Source organism: Ips typographus, linkage group LG14 (assembly GCF_016097725.1).
Source record: "Ips typographus isolate SLU linkage group LG14, UJ_Ityp_2.0, whole genome shotgun sequence".
In the NCBI taxonomy this organism is placed as follows: Eukaryota; Metazoa; Arthropoda; class Insecta; order Coleoptera; family Curculionidae; genus Ips; species Ips typographus.
The window spans coordinates 177622-193081 of record NC_138435.1 but is presented as its reverse complement, the minus strand read 5'-3'; the positions used below and the strand labels follow the sequence as shown (position 1 = coordinate 193081).

Genomic DNA, 15460 nt, shown 5'->3' with positions numbered 1-15460 from the left:
AACACTTTAGTACAATCTTGTAGAGGATGAAATTTCCTACAACTTTCCCTATTTCCGGAAGCTGGTACAGTGTTTTTTCCAAGAAAAACAAGTGAAAACCTACTTACTTGAACCTCAATAAGGGCAGAAGCGTCCAAACTGTCCTCCCGATTCTCCGCCCTACACTGATACGTCCCTGCGTCTGATTCCTGGATTTTAGTGATGCGCAATGACGTAGTTGACCCTACCAAACTGTACTGACTGTCCAAATGTCTGTGAATTTCCGGAAAAACATAAAAACCACCAGAAAAGGCAAAAATTCAGCATACTTTAAGTCAATGGCAGAACCGTCCTTTCAGCCAGGTAATAGTAGGGTTAGGGTTGCCGTTGGCGGCACAATCCAGGGAAACGTTCTGCCCCTCCACCGCCACCACCGATCGGGGGTAGGCGATAAACGTGGGGGCGGACAAATGGGCGGCTTGTTCCACGTCCCCATTTATGTACAAAACGGCCTTGTTGCTCAATTTGTACGAGTTTAAGCCGGTAGCGTTACACCTGAAATTTGTTTGTTAATTTAAAGTAACAAAAAGTTAAGAAATTTTAGGAAAATTCAAGAGAATGACGAAGAAAAGGCCAGAAAATCTCAGGCACTATATAAGTAGTCTTTACAGCTCCATGAAGCCAAATTTGACAGTTTTGACGTTCGGGGAACACTTGAATACTATGCTTGCGTCACGTGACCGCTGTCATAAGTGTCAAAAGTGACTCACCAGTGGCGTGAAACTATAAAATAAGAAACAGTGGCTAATTTCAAAAAATTGCACTGTAAGTTGTATTTACAGCTTCATGGAGCCAAATTTGACAGTTTTGACGTTCGGGGAACACTTGAATACTATGCTTGCGTCACGTGACAGCTGTCATAACTGTCAAAAGTCACTCACCAGTGGCGTGAAACTATTGTAACGAAGTTACTAATTTTTCGCTGATTAAATCTGAATGCGCGTGACCTTCACTGCTGGGTGCTAGACCGAGGCCGTCGTGGCGTCGATTTTATCGGGACCGTCCGGTGCCGTTCGAAATGGTTCGGTGGGCGCTGAGAGTGGGTACCGCCACTAACAGCCCCCACCGTGGGATTTGTGTATAAAAGAAGGCCCCGAGCCGGAAAATAGGGATTCTTCGATCAGCAAAGATCGAAATCAGCCTGCTAAGCCGATCCGTGCCGACCGTTATCTCTTATCTCCGCGAACTTGTAAGTAAAAAATAGACACATACCGACCGTCCGGTATTTGTTCCGTTAGCTGTTTAAAACCCGTACCGTTAACTGTAGTTAATATAATAAACTGTAAATTGGGGCATATTCAGTATCTTTCAGGGGATTTTCGTTTGGGGCATTTCCTATAGCTTTCCGGGGTTTTCTGTTTGAGGGTGTTTTTGATAAGACGGCGCCGGCTACAGTTACTAATTTTGGTGAAAACAGTTAGGTAATCCTTCTGGTCCTGTTCCTGTTTGTTGAACACCGGGGAAACGGTGTAGCAAGCGGGAACGGTGAATCCTGTGACTCGTTTGCTTAGCTCCGGGGAAACGGAGCAGTAAACGGGTTTGGGAATACTGGAGGGATTAGCGGCTGTGTGACTGGCAACGTCACGAGACTTAAAACCTCTGTTGCACGCTTGGGGAAACAGTGTGCAACCGAGGCTCTATTTGTCGAACCCCGGGGAATCGGGGAGAGGCACCTAGAGGTTAGGTCGAGTGACGTGAACACCGCTGGTCACGTAATTGGGCCTCTTTGGGTTTTTTTTTTTGGAATAAATTCCGGCGCCGAGTAGTCAGTTTTACATAACCGTACCGTACCGCCGTACTTTTACCGTGTCTTAATCTACAGTAGTCAGGCTAATCAGTAGTGAAGGGTCCGTAGGTAGTTTTCATTATCGTTACACGCTTTCCCCGTACCACCGTATAAGGTAATTTCCGTTTCATTGGGTATTCGTTACCGTGAGTATTTACTGTAAGTATTGAGAGCCGTAATACAGTGCGATTAGTGCAAACCGTTGTTTTAATTTTGTTTTCTTCCCGAACCCTTTGGAACTTTTCTCCAGCTGTCTAAAGGCTACCCAGGTACCGCAAAGTGGACCTTCAGCCACTATAAATAACGAAGGTGGCGCCCGAGGCAACGTAACCGAAGGAAACCGCGAGAAAAGCGCTACACTATAAAATAAGAAACAGTGGCTAATTTCAAAAAATTGCACTGTAAGTTGTATTTACAGCTCTATGGAGCTAAATTTGACAGTTTTGACGTTCGGGGAACACTTGAATACTATGCTTGCGTCACGTGACAGCTGTCATAACTGTCAAAAGTCACTCACCAGTGGCGTGAAACTATAAAATAAGAAACAGTGGCTAATTTCAAAAAATTGCACTGTAAGTTGTATTTACAGCTCTATGGAGCTAAATTTGACAGTTTTGACGTTCGGGGAACACTTGAATACTATGCTTGCGTCACGTGACAGCTGTCATAACTGTCAAAAGTGACTCACCAGTGGTCTGAAACTATAAAATAAGAAACAGTGGCTATAATTTCAAAAAATTGCACTGTAAGTTGTATTTACAGCTTCATGGAGCTAAATTTGACAGTTTTGACGTTCGGGAAACACTTGAATACTATGCTTGCGTCACGTGACAGCTGTCATAACTGTCAAAAGTCACTCACCAGTGGCGTGAAACTATAAAATAAGAAACAGTGGCTAATTTCAAAAAATTGCACTGTAAGTTGTATTTACAGCTTCATGGAGCTAAATTTGACAGTTTTGACGTTCGGGGAACACTTGAATACTGTGCTTGCGTCACGTGACAGCTGTCACAACTGTCAAAAGTCACTCACCAGTGGCGTGAAACTATAAAATAAGAAACAGTGGCTAATTTCAAAAAAATTGCACTGTAAGTTGTATTTATAGCTTCATGGAGCTAAATTTGACAGTTTTGACGTTCGGGGAACACTTGAATACTTTGCTTGCGTCACGTGACAGCTGTCATAAGTGTCAAAAGTGACTCACCAGTGGCGTGAAACTATAAAATAAGAAACAGTGGCTAATTTCAAAAAAATCGCACTCTAAGTAGTTTTTACAGCTCCATGGAGACAAATTTGACAGTTTTGACGTTCGGTGAACACTTGAATACTATGCTTGCGTCACGTGACAGCTGTCACAACTGTCAAAAGTCACTCACCAGTGGCGTGAAACTATAAAATAAGAAACAGTGGCTAATTTCAAAAAAATTGCACTGTAAGTTGTATTTATAGCTTCATGGAGCTAAATTTGACAGTTTTGACGTTCGGGGAACACTTGAATACTTTGCTTGCGTCACGTGACAGCTGTCATAACTGTCAAAAGTCACTCACCAGTGGCCTGAAACTATAAAATAAGAAACAGTGGCTAATTTCAAAAAATTGCACTGTAAGTTGTATTTACAGCTTCATGGAGCTAAATTTGACAGTTTTGACGTTCGGGGAACACTTGAATACTTTGCTTGCGTCACGTGACAGCTGTCATAAGTGTCAAAAGTGACTCACCAGTGGCGTGAAACTATAAAATAAGAAACAGTGGCTAATTTCAAAAAATTGCACTGTAAGTTGTATTTACAGCTTCATGGAGCTAAATTTGACAGTTTTGACGTTCGGGGAACACTTGAATACTTTGCTTGCGTCACGTGACAGCTGTCATAAGTGTCAAAAGTGACTCACCAGTGGCGTGAAACTATAAAATAAGAAACATTGGCTAATTTAAAAAAATTGCACTGTAAGTTGTATTTACAGCTTCATGCAGCTAAATTTGACAGTTTTGACGTTCGGGAAACACTGGAATACTTTGCTTGCGTCACGTGACAGCTGTCATAACTGTCAAAAGTCACTCACCAGTGGCCTGAAACTATAAAATAAGAAACAGTGGCTAATTTCAAAAAATTGCACTGTAAGTTGTATTTACAGCTTCATGGAGCTAAATTTGACAGTTTTGACGTTCGGGGAACCCTTGAATACTTTGCTTCGTCAAAAGGTTGTTTAAAGGGCGATAATTTGGTAAAAACTTTAGTGACGTAACTGTCAAAATGACTGAATTGCGAGGCGTCAAAGTGAACAAAGCGTAAAAACCGCATTTTAATGCAACGTCACATTTATTAACAAATTATGAGGTTATTCTATCAGTGAACTGATTAAATGTCAACTGTTTAGCTGTCAAATGTCAAATTTAACTCCACAAGGTCACGGAGAACCATTTGCAGCGTGATTCATCAAACAGGCGCCCACTATTTGACATTTTACAGTTTAATGAATTTTGACGGCTGTCAGGTGTGATTTATAAGCCTCAGTCATTAAACGTCAAATTGTTGTCAAAATAAAATTCATCAAAGTCAAAATTTTCATTACACTCGGTGGTGTCTACATGAACGTTGTATCACCTGTACGATGCTTGGTCGTTCTCTATGACTTCGTCGATTTCCAACGCGCCAGATGGCAGCACCGTCATTCGTAGATCGTCGATCTGTAGAGGGCGCTCGTCTTTCAACCATTTGATCCGTGGTGGTGGGTTGGCGTCCACGTAACAGGAAAAATGAGCCTTTTGTCCTATGTACACTGTTATATCGGCTGGTTCCTCGTAGAAACCCGACAATCCTGAAAGAATGTCATAAGAGAGAGAAAAACTACTTAAAAATGTCTCTAAATTTCTAGACAATGAAAGGGCAATTTTTGCCTGCACTAAATTTGACAGCTGGCCACTTGGCATGCAATTACGTCATCTGAATACTTTGTTTGATTTTCTGTATACTGAAACCTTTATGGAATATGAACTGAATTCCCCTACAAATTTCTCTTCCCCTTTAAACTAATATTTACCCAACAAACAGACTTAATGCGAAGCCCCTTCAAGGCAGTTTAAATAGCGCCGGATGCAATTTTCAGGCCGTAAAAGTTTGACATTTTGAAAAATTACGCGTTAAAATGCTTCGAAAACTTACTGGCTATGCTAAGTTTGGCCGTTCTGCTTACTATCGATCCGCCTTGCGGTAAGGTTGCCATACACTGGTAAGTACCGGTAAGTCGTTGCTCCTCCACCACGCTGTTTATGTACAATGAACCGTTGGTAAGTTGGGATCTAAAAAAATTGAAGAAAACTGTAATGGAAAAAATCTTCCATTATTTTACTAGTCTGCATTAATTATTGCTTGATTCCGGGGATTAGATGTCGCAACTAAAATAATCACAAAATAGTGTTTTTAGTTAAGTTTTTTTAAGAAGAATATCAAATCAGGAATATTTATTAACAATTTCAGTGTACTTTAATTGGTAATTTCCTGATTTTGTCAATTTCCACTGTAGGGAAACGGGAACCATTAAAACTGTTATGTTCCAGTAAAATAATGCTAATTAAAAGAAGACCCTAAAAGAAACCAGGTAATGTCCCAATATGGTGTCGATTACCAGACCCTTAAATCGTTGATTTTTTCATGGTTCAGACTGTTCAGAGGGTTGATTTTAGTTCAGAAAATGGCCTGTATGGAATTATTACAGTTTTCTAGACTGACTGCGTTTGTTGGAAATTGGACTGTGTAGGTTATCCAGGAAAGTACTTAATTTTTTTGTTCAAACATTAAAAAATCAGTTTTTCGATAAAATAACCGTAAAATCCGTTTTGGAAGCGTTTTCCCTGGAAAATTGTCATACAAAAACAGCTTTTCAAAACAATTTTCTCCCTCTCTGTATGTGTATTGGCGCAAACACTCTGTATAATAAAACAACAAATATTGGCAAAACAAACTGTGGCATAAACCATTAGAAAGTCGTAAAGTACGTGTTTTGGGCGAGATTGTACGGAAACGACAATTTGTTCACGTGAATCAGCAAATATAATTCAGAAAGTAAATTTAACTCGCAGATGTCCGGAAATTTAGTCTTGAAATAGGTACAGGATGATCGACCAGAACATTTCCTTAGGGAATATCGCGTTTCAGCTCTTTGAAGATCTGGTTACGGTATTACTGGTAAATCTAGTCAACTGTCCGGTTCCTAGAGACAAAAGTGCGTTTACACTGAAACTGTGCTAGAATAAGACAGTTGCTGTCAATTAAGGAAGCGGTTTGTCACGCAAAACTGTCACATCAGTGACATACCTGTAGAGGTCGCTCAAAAACGTGAGTTTCGACCCGTCCTGGTCCAGCCACGTGATCAAAACTGACTGTTGATGGTGCGGACCTTTGACCATGCAGTCCAGCACCGCAGACTGTCCAGCCTCTACCACTGTATCGGACGGTTCCACCGAAAATTCCAGAATGGCCAAACCTAGAAAAAAAAAATTATTACTCACAAGATCCCACATTTTGACAGAGAGAATTAATAGCAAAAGGGCTACTTTTGCATTGTCATTGTGTTTGATACTTGATGCAAAAGGGGGGCACAAAAAAAAAAATGATTTTTGAAGTATTTTTGTTATAAACCGAACGAAATCATCCTGTATAATATTATTGCAGTCAGTCCACCCACTTAAAAATCCCTTTAAAGGGATATGACAAAAAAAAAGGGCATTGAAAAGGGCAGAGGAACATCTGGTAGACATATTAAGTACAAAACACAAAAGGGAACGTTTAAACCTTTAGGAAACAATCGTGAAAGTTTACACCCCACGAGGGTTTACTGTATTATCGATTATGGCATTTACAAGGCAATTTGAGGCATTCTAGACAGTTTTAATATACAAGTGCGGTAAATCCAAAAGCGACCATAGGAAAACCGTGTAACGGACAGAGAAACGTACATTATTGCATGCGCGGGACTAAGACAGAAAACAAAAAAAAAATCAAGTAGGCGCGTTGCGAAAAAAATATCAAGTAGGCAGCGCGCTGAAAATATGGCCTACTTGATATTTTTTTCGTTTTCTGTCTTTCTCCCGCGCATGCAATTACCTACGTTTCTCTGTCGGTTACACGGTTTTCCTATGGTCGCTTTTGGATTTACCACACCTGTATGTAGCATTTTGAGCAATAATAGCTATCAGTGTCAACTGTCTTTTGCTTGGTTACAACATTTTTCCGTCGACTGTAGTTAATAATAAATGTTTATTATTCTAAAAAGTTTGAAAAAAACTAATTGTCAGTTGTATAGGCAATACGGGAAACCGAAATCATAGGCACCCTTGACAATGACAGTGACAGTTGGTTCTGTCGTTAATGGTGGATGTCAACCGAATAATATGCGTCTATTTCTCTCTGTTTAATACAAATAAAGTAGAATGGAACTATACTATGAGACCTATTTGGTTGCCTTTGATAAAATCGTGCATTAATGGGACTCATTAATGAACGATTTTCTATCCGTTATCGTCCATTAAAAAAGCTGTTAATACGTGGTGGACGATAAATAATATTAATTATATCATTATTAAGCGAAAATATCTGAGTTGCACTGGACGGTTACGATTTGTATTACTGTCACCTTGACAGCTCCTAACTCGGTTATTTTGGCACGTATCGTGTTGATTTTTTTGGTAGATTGTAGCTGAGAGTGTCCTTTACAAATTGTCACATGACAGGTTTGTACGAAAAATGTCAATTAATCGAGTTATTGTAGGAAAATATTTGAGTTGCACTGGACGGTTACGATTTGTACTACTGTCACCTTGACAGCTCCTAACTCGGTTATTTTGGCACGTATCGTGTTGATTTTTTTGGTAGATTGTAGCTGAGAGTGTCCTTTACAAATTGTCACATGACAGGTTTGTACGAAAAATGTCAATTAATCGAGTTATTGTAGGAAAATATTTGAGTTGCACTGGACGGTTACGATTTGTATTACTGTCACCTTGACAGCTCCTAACTCGGTTATTTTGGCAGGTATCGTGTTGATTTTTTTGGTAGATTGTAGCTGAGAGTGTCCTTTACAAATTGTCACATGACAGGTTTGTACGAAAAATGTCAATTAACCGAGTTATTGTAGGAAAATATTTGAGTTGCACTGGACGGTTACGATTTGTACTACTGTCACCTTGACAGCTCCTAACTCGATTATTTTGGCACGTATCGTGTTGATTTTTTTGGTAGATTGTAGCTGAGAGTGTCCTTTACAAATTGTCACATGACAGGTTTGTACGAAAAATGTCAATTAACCGAGTTATTGTAGGAAAATATTTGAGTTGCACTGGACGGTTACGATTTGTATTACTGTCACCTTGACAGCTCCTAACTCGGTTATTTTGGCACGTATCGTGTTGATTTTTTTGGTAGATTGTAGCTGAGAGTGTCCTTTACAAATTGTCACATGACAGGTTTGTACGAAAAATGTCAATTAATCGAGTTATTGTAGGAAAATATTTGAGTTGCACTGGACGGTTACGATGTGTACTACTGTCACCTTGACAGCTCCTAACTCGGTTATTTTGGCAGGTATCGTGTTGATTTTTTTGGTAGATTGTAGCTGAGAGTGTCCTTTACAAATTGTCACATGACAGGTTTGTACGAAAAATGTCAATTAACCGAGTTATTGTAGGAAAATATTTGAGTTGCACTGGACGGTTACGATTTGTATTACTGTCACCTTGACAGCTCCTAACTCGGTTATTTTGGCAGGTATAGTGTTGATTTTTTTGGTAGATTGTAGCTGAGAGTGTCCTTTACAAATTGTCACATGACAGGTTTGTACGAAAAATGTCAATTAACCGAGTTATTGTAGGAAAATATTTGAGTTGCACTGGACGGTTACGATTTGTACTACTGTCACCTTGACAGCTCCTAACTCGGTTATTTTGGCAGGTATCGTGTTGATTTTTTTGGTAGATTGTAGCTCAGAGTGTCCTTTACAAATTGTCACATGACAGGTTTGTACGAAAAATGTCAATTAACCGAGTTATTGTAGGAAAATATTTGAGTTGCACTGGACGGTTACGATTTGTATTACTGTCACCTTGACAGCTCCTAACTCGGTTATTTTGGCAGGTATAGTGTTGATTTTTTTGGTAGATTGTAGCTGAGAGTGTCCTTTACAAATTGTCACATGACAGGTTTGTACGAAAAATGTCAATTAACCGAGTTATTGTAGGAAAATATTTGAGTTGCACTGGACGGTTACGATTTGTACTACTGTCACCTTGACAGCTCCTAACTCGATTATTTTGGCACGTATCGTGTTGATTTTTTTGGTAGATTGTAGCTGAGAGTGTCCTTTACAAATTGTCACATGACAGGTTTGTACGAAAAATGTCAATTAACCGAGTTATTGTAGGAAAATATTTGAGTTGCACTGGACGGTTACGATTTGTATTACTGTCACCTTGACAGCCCCTAACTCGGTTATTTTGGCAGGTATCGTGTTGATTTTTTTGGTAGATTGTAGCTGAGAGTGTCCTTTACAAATTGTCACATGACAGGTTTGTACGAAAAATGTCAATTAACCGAGTTATTGTAGGAAAATATTTGAGTTGCACTGGACGGTTACGATTTGTATTACTGTCACCTTGACAGCTCCTAACTCGGTTATTTTGGCAGGTATAGTGTTGATTTTTTTGGTAGATTGTAGCTGAGAGTGTCCTTTACAAATTGTCACATGACAGGTTTGTACGAAAAATGTCAATTAACCGAGTTATTGTAGGAAAATATTTGAGTTGCACTGGACGGTTACGATTTGTACTACTGTCACCTTGACAGCTCCTAACTCGGTTATTTTGGCAGGTATCGTGTTGATTTTTTTGGTAGATTGTAGCTGAGAGTGTCCTTTACAAATTGTCACATGACAGGTTTGTACGAAAAATGTCAATTAACCGAGTTATTGTAGGAAAATATTTGAGTTGCACTGGACGGTTACGATTTGTATTACTGCCACCTTGACAGCTCCTAACTCGGTTATTTTGGCAGGTATCGTGTTGATTTTTTTGGTAGATTGTAGCTGAGAGTGTCCTTTACAAATTGTCACATGACAGGTTTGTACGAAAAATGTCAATTAACCGAGTTATTGTAGGAAAATATTTGAGTTGCACTGGACGGTTACGATTTGTATTACTGTCACCTTGACAGCTCCTAACTCGGTTATTTTGGCAGGTATCGTGTTGATTTTTTTGGTAGATTGTAGCTGAGAGTGTCCTTTACAAATTGTCACATGACAGGTTTGTACGAAAAATGTCAATTAACCGAGTTATTGTAGGAAAATATTTGAGTTGCACTGGACGGTTACGATTTGTATTACTGTCACCTTGACAGCTCCTAACTCGGTTATTTTGGCAGGTATCGTGTTGATTTTTTTGGTAGATTGTAGCTGAGAGTGTCCTTCACAAATTGTCACATGACAGGTTTGTACGAAAAATGTCAATTAACCGAGTTATTGTAGGAAAATATTTGAGTTGCACTGGACGGTTACGATTTGTATTACTGTCACCTTGACAGCTCCTAACTCGGTTATTTTGGCAGGTATCGTGCTGATTTTTTTGGTAGATTGTAGCTGAGAGTGTCCTTTACAAATTGTCACATGACAAGTTTGTACGAAAAATGTCAATTAACCGAGTTATTGTAGGAAAATATTTGAGTTGCACTGGACGGTTACGATTTGTATTACTGCCACCTTGACAGCTCCTAACTCGGTTATTTTGGCAGGTATCGTGTTGATTTTTTTGGTAGATTGTAGCTGAGAGTGTCCTTTACAAATTGTCACATGACAGGTTTGTACGAAAAATGTCAATTAACCGAGTTATTGTAGGAAAATATTTGAGTTGCACTGGACGGTTACGATTTGTGCTACTGTCACCTTGACAGCTCCTAACTCGGTTATTTTGGCAGGTATCGTGTTGATTTTTTTGGTAGATTGTAGCTCAGAGTGTCCTTTACAAATTGTCACATGACAGGTTTGTACGAAAAATGTCAATTAACCGAGTTATTGTAGGAAAATATTTGAGTTGCACTGGACGGTTACGATTTGTACTACTGTCACCTTGACAGCTCCTAACTCGGTTATTTTGGCAGGTATCGTGTTGATTTTTTTGGTAGATTGTAGCTGAAAGTGTCCTTTACAAATTGTCACATGACAGGTTTGTACGAAAAATGTCAATTAACCGAGTTATTGTAGGAAAATATTTGAGTTGCACTGGACGGTTACGATTTGTACTACTGTCACCTTGACAGCTCCTAACTCGGTTATTTTGGCAGGTATCGTGTTGATTTTTTTGGTAGATTGTAGCTGAGAGTGTCCTTTACAAATTGTCACATGACAGGTTTGTACGAAAAATGTCAATTAACCGAGTTAGTGGAGGAAAAAACTTAAATTGCAAAATACGCGTTACATGACGTTGAAAATGCATGCAACCCTGTGAAGGCCAGTTGACATCTGACAAAATCAGTCACGTGACCTTTAAAATGCGGTTTAACTTTGGCATTACATTTTATAGCATCACGAGTGCAATTTTGACAGTTGTGACGTTTGGCTGTCAGTTGTTTTGGTGAAACTATCAGAATCAATCCCATAGAGGTACAAAAACAAATTATTTTTTATCTGTTTTTCCTTTTCAGAGCCAAGCTGTCTGTAATCGTTATTAGGGATTTTTTTGTATTTGCGTGTGTTACTCTTATCTATTTACTTTCAGTTACAATGTAGCAAGATTAGGGGGAAAAAATGTATAATCTCTAAGTTATTGTAAATACTTCAATGTTACTAAGAACTGCGCAGTTAATTTGCTTAGTATGGGAAAATTGTATTGAAATTTACTATTAATAAAGATGCCCTTAATTTAAAAAAAAAACTATTTTCATTGCCCGATTCCTCTACGACCAGATGGTGATTAATTTTTGCTGAAACTGATAAATAAATTGATACAAAATGCAAGTTTAATCCAGTTTTTACAGTAGTAGTTTGCAAACAATTAGTTTTTATCTCAAAATGTTGTAACTGACCTTTAAGAGGTTAGTTGTAATCAAAAATAACAGCTGTTCCAACTTTTGCATACAGGTTTCCTGCTAATATGGACAAGCTGTCTATAATGGTGTTTATTAGAAAATTTAGGAAAATACGTGCATTTCGTATCAATTCTGTTTGAGATTAGAAGGGGAAAAAACTTAATTATTACTGTGCAAACAATAACAACTGCGCAATTTGTAAGTAGTACTAAGTTTAAACCTTCTGTAACTCGGTTATCTGTCAAAATTCGGCAAAAGTGTAAGAGAGGAAATTTGTAGGGAATTTATTTCCCTACAATACAGCTAAAGGGACGTTTTGTCCTAAATGGTCTTTTAAGGGAGATATTTTGCTAAAAACAACAGACAACAACTGAAACCAAAAAAATCGCAATTAAAACGTCAACAATTAAAATGGCAACTTCAGTTAACTGTCAGTTTAATTATCCGTCAATCTAACCCATAAATGACGCAGAAAAGCTGACTACAAAACAATTGCAGGTGTATATATCAAAATGCTTGAAATAACTATGTAAAACCGATTACATATTCTCATATATCCTCAGGTGGTTATCACAAAAACGGTTAATAACAATCGTTGTACTGACATTTTGTTTGTATGAGAAAACATCCTCTGTGCAACTTGTGACGTCATACCAATGTTGTTTGAATTTCCCTATAGATGCAGCTAGACATTTTCCAATCAATTTACTGTTGGCGAATTTATGATAACTCGTGACTGCTAAAGCCTACTTATCTAACACGCAATTATAATTAACCATTAGTTATTGGGGTTTAATAAAGGGCAGTGAAGGTGGAGACTAAATAACTTGCGTTTTCTGCCATATTTGGCTATCTTCAAGGCTAATATAGTTTAAAATTATTAGTGTCTTATGCAACGCTTGTACCTAATTTTTGCTTTAACACACTCTATATAAGACGTTTGTGTTACTAATTAAAAGTGTATAAATTACACTATACAGGTGTGGAAAAATCCAAAACCGACCATAGGAAAACCGCGTAACGGACAGAGAAACGTAGATAATTGCATGCGCGGGACTAAGACAGAAAACGAAAAAAATATCAAGTAGGCCATATTTTCAGCGCGCTGTTGCCAAACGCCAAGTATCACTCAAATACTGTCGACAAAATAACTTGGCGTTGGGCAACAGCGCGCTGAAAATATGGCCTACTTGATATTTTTTCGTTTTCTGTCTTAGTCCCGCGCATGCAATAATGTACGTTTCTCTGTCCGTTACTATGGTCGGTTTTGGATTTACCACACCTGTACACAGGATGTTTGACAGTAGATTGGTGCTTAATATTGATAGAAACCAACTTGACAAGGTGTGTATACGAATAAATACAGTAAATATGCCATAAATATCTCAAAAACCAAGTTGCAATTGAAATTGTACTGTCATTTTAACTTTATAGCACTGACTTTGACATTTAAGGCTTTTTGGTTCAAAACTGACAGCTGAACAAAACATCCTTAAATTAGGTAAAATAAGTACAAAAACTGACAACTAATTTAATTTAGGTACACTGTCAGAGCAGAAAAACAGCTGAAGAGCAATTTCATAAATTTCCCCTGATGCTTCGAGGGACTGAACATATTTCAACTGCGATGCCAAAACGAGATTATGCGGTTTTGACTTCGCCTAAGCCCAGAAATAGGATAAAAGCCAAGAAAACGTTATACGGGCATCATCAGGGCCGTAAATCAGTCGAGCAGAAAGTGCACAGTGTTGGCAACTTTATTGAAGTGCTAAAGTAATATTTAATTTTTTTTCTCTCTTGTGTTTCACCTTGTTGTTGGTCACCCTGTATGCAGCCTGTTTTAAGCAACTTTCATGATTTGCACTTTTTCCACATCTCTACTAGTTTAGGGGATATTCCACAAAATCCATTTTGAGGACCAACAATTTAGACACATGTCGCTTTGATCTGGAATAACTCGCCTATTTGGTGCACTTTGTTATGACTTTTATACCTCTATGGCTAGCTAATGAAAGGAGCTTTTCATCGACGTAAAAAAGTGGTTTGTTTTTGAGTTTGGCCGCTAGAGGGCGTCAAAGTCACTCGGCTCATAAAATGGAAATTAACCTTTTTTGGTATTCAAACCAGCGATTTAAAACGAATAGACGGATAATACAACAATAAAAAAAAATCTATTAAACACCAGTCACGACTATCAATCTCGTTTGCTAATTAGTTGTAGGCGTGTGGATTTTGTTTCTAATTGTATAACCAGCTTTCTATTGTTCACTTATGGCCAACTTATACAAACTGAGAATATTTGTTTTATTCAAATTAGGAGCAAGTTTTTTTTTTTTCCAAACCAAAATTTGATATAAATCTGAAGACAATTTATTCACAAACATCTTCACTAGGGTCAACGAAACTGTAGTAAAACAGGATAAACCCATAATTTACATCTCCTTGTCTGTTCCTATAATATTTTCTCCTGGACTATAAATAGCCGAATCTATCAACAGAATAGGTCGGGAGAATTGGACACTTAGGAGCTAAACAGGACAATTTAACAAACTAATAAGTAATCAACTTAATAATGGTGTCAAGAATACTTAAATTTGGCCACACCTTTCTATTATTATTACAACAACATAAAATGTACGAAATGTCTCACTTGTGATTGTCCCTTGTATAGACAGTAAAAGAGAATATAGGGGCAATTAAAGGAGATTTAAAACAACCTAGAAAAGGAAATATTCTCTTATAATTAGGCCCTGGTTTGGCTGCTATAAAACAGCCTAAAAAAACCACTTAAAAAGCTTTATAGGCTCGTTAAGAAGAGTTCTTTGTAGTGGTAACCTGAAACTCTTTGAGATTTAATTACTGTCTTAATTAATTGACAAAATTTCCTACCCAGAATATACAAAAAAGCTTGATAATTCCAGATTTTACCAATGGAAAAGTATAATGTAAATTTGTCAGTAATGTCACTTGAATTGTATTGAAAAAACAAGATATTTCAAGATTTTCCTTTAATTTTGTGATTAGTTTTTTACCATTTTGTCTCTAGAATTGAATTGGTACCACTGTTTAAAGCAACGTAAAAGCCAATTACCTTGAACTCGACTATAGCAGCATCAAAGGCAGTTACCTGTTTATTTTTAATAGTCCATGGTTAAAAATAACCACAACAGTTAGTCCAAAGGTATAAATTATACACTGCATTAACTTGAAAGCTAGCTGCCAACAGGATTATCCTACAGATCTAAGGTACATTATCGTAAAATGTAATCTGATAATGCAAAACTGTGTGCAATATCAAATGCCAAGGAAAAAAAACAAGCAAAAGGATGCTGGGACTATTCTTCTTGATTAATATTTAAAAAAATAACCGGGGGAGGTACAATGAAGCATTATAATACTGGGCGAGCCCTTTTGTTCCTTCAGACAAAAGCACATGTGCCACATATACCTGGTTTTCTGTTAGGCAGGTAGAAAAACTAAAACAACCAGATCGAGTGATATGTGCCACTTTCCTCAGATGGAAAGCCCCTTTTATCCACTATCCATTGACGTAAAAAAGTCCTAGACA

The 15460-nt window shown here is 38.0% G+C and overlaps 1 pseudogene across 1 annotated transcript in view; it reads right to left on the bottom strand.

The window, feature by feature from the left end:
• LOC145737519 (neogenin-like) overlaps window positions 1–15460 on the bottom strand; it is a 38791-nt pseudogene that overhangs the window by 22258 nt on the left and 1073 nt on the right. The window contains exons 2-6 of the transcript XR_014180411.1: window positions 6139–6307; window positions 4987–5123; window positions 4429–4642; window positions 309–534; window positions 108–252 (exon numbers count right to left, since the gene is read on the bottom strand). The product of XR_014180411.1 is annotated as a neogenin-like (transcript). The remainder of the gene's footprint in view (window positions 1–107; window positions 253–308; window positions 535–4428; window positions 4643–4986; window positions 5124–6138; window positions 6308–15460) is intronic.